The sequence below is a fragment of the Theobroma cacao genome, chromosome 10 (genome assembly GCF_000208745.1).
Source record: "Theobroma cacao cultivar B97-61/B2 chromosome 10, Criollo_cocoa_genome_V2, whole genome shotgun sequence".
NCBI classification, from domain to species: Eukaryota; Viridiplantae; Streptophyta; class Magnoliopsida; order Malvales; family Malvaceae; genus Theobroma; species Theobroma cacao.
The window spans coordinates 12041791-12047277 of NC_030859.1; the positions used below are offsets into that span (position 1 = coordinate 12041791).

At 34.6% G+C, this 5487-nt stretch overlaps 1 long non-coding RNA gene across 1 annotated transcript; it reads left to right on the top strand.

The window, feature by feature from the left end:
* On the top strand, nt 802–2571 carry LOC108663767. The gene is made up of 3 exons (XR_001929780.1): nt 802–837; nt 1054–1129; nt 2401–2571. It is a non-coding gene; the product is annotated as an uncharacterized LOC108663767 (long non-coding RNA).

A 5487-nucleotide genomic window follows, 5' to 3' on the forward strand; every position in this document is an offset into this window, starting at 1 on the left:
CCATTCTCTTACCTTTTCCTCACTTGAATTCACAAAATCGAGCCACACATCCTTTTCCAAGTTTCAAATCTCTTTTTGGATGGTGAAATATCAAATCTCAACAAGGTAAAAGGAAGGAAATTGTGAGACCCCAACTTCTATAGGCTTGTAACTAGGTATAGATGTAATAATATGAGCTAGGGGTAGTTTCGTCATTTTCTCTAATAAGCTCCTAGAAGAAAGTTTTATGATATTTTAAGGCTTAAATGGGTATAAGACTACATAAATGATGTGTGCTGATGAAAACACGAAGAAAACTAGAAGTTTCAACAATTTTCATAATAAGGGTAAAATGGTCATTTTTCACCTCGGGTTAAAATTTTATGTTTTTATGAACCCGAGCATGTTTAGACCATTATGGATATTGTCCCAGTGTTAAAAGAGCAACAAGATTGCATAAAAGATTGGAGGAGAGTAAGTTAATTGGTGGAAGGGTATTTTCGTAATTTTAAAGGAAATGATAAGATTGCCTATAAATACCTTGAATTTCTAGCAGCTTCTTGAATTTTCTAGCAGCTGGTCTTCTTCTTCCCTTCTCCTCTCTCACGTTTCTTCAAACTCCATGGAAGCTTGATTTTCAAACTTCCACAACTTTCTCTCTCTAGCTCAAATTTTCATGCTATTGGTGCACCCTTCCATAAACCCTTGTGCTATTTCATCTTCTCACTTCAAAAACCTTAAAATATCTTGTTTTCATACTTTCTCTCACTAGTTGGGCATTCTAGAGAGAGAAAAAGGGAATCACTCCATTGATTTGGAAGCTATTGGAAGAAAATCCAACTACAAAGGAACCCTAGGGTGAGTGATGCACCAAGTTTGATTTTAGCTGCAGAAAATGGCTAGTAATTGTGATTTATGAGCTGTTTTATTGTTTAGTATGTTCATTACTTTTTAGTGATTAAGATAGTGAACATAGATAGCCATTTAAAGTAGCAATTGAAAACTAGCTAAGAGATAGCTTTTAGAGTTCATAGTGTGTAAATTAATCTATTGTTTATGTTAATGTGATCCTAGGTTTTTAAGGAAGCACCATCATTCCAATTGGATCATTAGGGGAATTTGAGTCAATTAAAAGTTCTTCAATCAATTGGTGAGTGGACTACCTTCAAAACTGATTTTGGGAATATGATGGATTTGACAAAGTGTTTGAATGATTTTATACAATTTTTCATGAAAATGAATGCCTTGGGAACAAGCTTTTGAGAAAAGATTTATGTTATGAAATGTGATTATTATGGATTTCTATGTGGCTGCATTATGTTGATATACATATATGCTTGAGTATAATGTTGTATAATTATATTGACTCAGCTATGTGCGAGTAGGGAGTGCGCATAAGCCGAGGATGACCCGGTTATGTGCGAGTAGGGAGTGCGCATAACTTGGTGATGACCCAGCCATGTGCGAGTAGGGAGTGCGCATGAGCTGGTGATGATGATGATGGGATGGTGTGATGATGATGATGGGTATATATGTATATATATATATATGTAAATATGTGGGTTATAGGAAATTGATGAATAATGGGTTATGGTTGTAATGCATGTGAAACTTGACATGTTAAACCTTGAGAAATTGTTATGTGTTTTCATGTTGGTTTGGACCTTTTGGCAGGGTGGTTTTTCCTTTGGGAGAAAGGTAAATTTTGGATTGATGCCCTGTATTTCGCTACAGCAAGAATCATTCTCGCTGCAGCGAGAAACTCTAGGGTTTCGAAGGGGTACACTGGCCAAAAACTCGCTGCAACGAGGATGCATTTTCGCTACAGCGAGAATGACACTGTAGCTTCTCGCTACAGCGAGAAACTTTTTGTTTTCTAAGTTGCAATTTTGCTGCAATGAGAAACACTTTGTTTCTGGGTAAAAATTTCGCTGCAGCGAGATTCAATCTCGCTGCAACGAAAAACTTTCTGTTTTGGTCTCTTATCTTGTCCAATTGCTACCCTATCTTTCACTTCTTTGCTACCATATGGGAGCATGGACTTCATACATTTAGGATTAAAAAAGTTAAGTTTAAAATGAGGAAGTTTAGTGAGAAACCCTCGGCCAGTTGAGAAACCCTCGTTCGGTTAATAACTAAATTCCAACGTCGCTGTAGCGGAAAGGCATTCTCGCTGCAGTATTTGACTTGCTTATGCAATATTGAAGCTTTCATTCTTCAAATGATTCGCTATGTATGGGTTCATGATTTTCAAATGATTAATCACTTAAGGGCTCGATAAGGGGTTTTATTAGGAATGAACCAAATTGCATTGTTTTGAAACTAGTGCATCATGATTTTAAATTTTCCTTTGTTGTTGCTTGTTCCCTTCCTTGTTCACTCATTGGGTTTATACTCACCATTTCAAATTCATGTTTTCAGATCACGAGGCAGCTGATAACTAGGACGAGGTATCCTTGTAGACCTGTGTCCATCTTTTGGTAGGTGTCTCAGCATTCAATAACTGTACATTCATCTGAGTCCCCCCGCTGGAAGTCAAGTCTTCTTTTTGAGATGTATAGGCGAACCTAATGTATATTATTGGAATACATGCTGTAGACAATGTATGTATATAATAAATGAGAAATGCCAATACGAGTTGGCAATGTCTATTACTATTTTGATTTAAAGTTATAATTTGTGACTTAGGATATTTGATGGAATGACGAGTAGGATAAATCGATAGGCTTGCTTGGGCTTAATAGACTATGTTTATTGGGCCCTTGCGCCGGTCATGGCTCGAAAATTTGGGTCGTGACAGAAATCTTCACGATTGCCTTAGGTTTTCATCAAAACCAAGCCTCCCTTTAAATCTCTCATTTCTTCTCTTTTCTCTCAACCATGTGGGTGGAACTTACAAAGCCATTTCTTTCCTTTCTTTTTCTCTCAAGGCACGGTTTGCCCAAGTTCCTAAAGCCTTCATTGCCTTTTTCCCTTTTCTTTTTGTTATTTCTTAGTTTTGTTTCTTTAGTTTCTTATTAGACTACCTTGCCACCCAATGATTCTTCATGCACCAATATTTTCTTCATTTTGTTGGTTAAATATCCAACCTTTATTATCCTTCCATTCTTTAATCTATCTTCATGCATTCTTAATGCATTTCCATTTCATCCACATTATTTATGTCCAATAGCCTTTCATGCATTCTCCCACATTATTTCTCATTTGGCCACCGATTTAGCCAATCACATTACATGCATATATATTTCCTTTATTCTAGTCCAACATTGCCACCAAGTGTCCTCCATGCAAAAATTCTATATACTTTCTTTAACAAGTAAAATCAAATGCATATTTCACCTTGTGCATTTTTCTCCTTCCTTTTTATTTGTCACATTGTGGGGGTCCACATGTTCCCCACTAAGATAGCACCTTTGTATGCCATCTTTTGCATGTAATGATATTGTCACATGCATGTGCTAATCTTCCATATAACCTCATTTTCCATGACTAATTATTTTCTTTTCATCCAATTTTGCATTTGACCAATAATTTCTCTATATAAATAATATAAATGAATAAAATATTATTTTATTCAAGTCATCCAAAATTCTATTTTTGGTCTCCCCTACTTAAACTTAACCTATCTATTGCAAGATGCGACCCGTTCTGGCATCGGATTATTTTAATGTTATTTTATTAATAAAATATTATTTTATTCTAAAATTCTCCACTTGTCTCCTCGAGTCCCGAAGTGTCTCACTTTGCCTTGATTCACTTCCAAATCGCCTTTTAACTCCGCTAACTCATCACCTATAAAATATTATTATTTTGTTATTATTATCTCGTGTGTAGAATATTTTATTTCAAAATATTCCTTCCACCCATCACCACTCTTTCGCACTTAATTTAACTTAAATTGACCCTCGTCCATTCGATAAGGTTAGATGGGCTTCTCTACTGAGGGTACAGGGTGTTACACTATCAATCTGAAAAAAAATAGATATTTTCTGGGGTAAGATATAAAATCCCCATGAGCAAATACTAGAGATGGAACAAGCAAAACATAGGAGTTTTGAATAAACATATTTGCAATAAACATGCCACTTTCCAATTCAAAATCCAAGATCTGATCAAATGCACTTAAAAATGGATAATTATATATCCTTTCAAATGAGAAAAAACATATTCAAAGTACGTTAGAAACTTAGTGTAAGTTGCCTAAAGAAACTCCTCAAAACGAGGTCAAAATGCCATAAACAATGTACTTTCAACTATAGTGATCAATCTTTCCTTGATGAATGGTCAATCCTTTCAAAACAGAACACTTCTTTATGTGTTCTGCTAGTTAGGGATTGACTTTTGGTCCTTAGGGCTGCACTTCCAAATTTCCAAAATACAGTCTTAACCCTTTCTAAATTCACTTCATTTACCTCATGATGGATTATTCTTTCCAATCCCTCAAATCAAAAGTTCCAAAATACCATGATTCTACATTTGCTGACTAAACATATTTCAACCAAGGAATTTAATCCGATCAATTCAACAATCAAATTTTCAAGCATACATTATAAACGTATAACACAATCATAATAATGTGTGCATTCCAAATAGGCATACAAGCAAGCATAACATATGAACAAGCATGTAATACAAATTATCCAAATATGATTATACACCAATCCAATATTAAAAGTGTAATAAAGCACATGTTTCTTTGTGCTAAGGCTCATGACCAAAATCCATAGGTGCTATGGTACCCACAAAGTCTAAAAGGTGCTAAGGTGCCTAATAAAGTCAAATGGTGCTAAAGCACCTAACAAAGTTCAAAAGGTAAGCACCTTACAAAGTTCCGAATGTGCCAAGGCACCTAACAAAGTTCAAAAGGTACTAAGGCACCTAATAAAGTTTAAAAGGTGAAAAGGCACCTAATAAAGTTCAAAAGGTGCAAAGGCACCTAACAAGGTTCAAAAATGTGAAAACCCCAACTCACATAGGAAATTAAACAAAGGACTAGAAAAGTAATAGCTAAACTTAAGACATTTTAATATAAAATTAAACTCAAACAACTTGAATTAAATTGACTCAACATGATTTAAACTAAATTAAGAAAAGTGAATAAAACTACCTAAATCTGAACCTAAAACTCAAGAACTTAACTATTTTAGTACCCAAAATTTAACAAAATAACTTTATGTAATAAAGTATCAAACCTTGGGGCTTTTGAGTCCTTCTCTATTCTCTTAATCGAGATTAGATAAGCAAAGGAAAGGAAAAGAGATCCTAATAAAAAAAATGCATTCTAGTTTGTCTCCAAATTTTCTGTCTTATTGCAACATCATATACGTAAGTATGTTAAATTCCATCTGAAACAAGTCAACATTGCTTGAATTATATCTGCTAGTTTGGAGTAGTCATGATGGTGGGGTTTTTGTTGTCTTCACTACTCAGCTTTTTTTCAATGTTAAAGCTTTCATAGTGAAATCATGGCTTAGCAAATAATAATAATAATTTTTTCAAGTGGCAAAT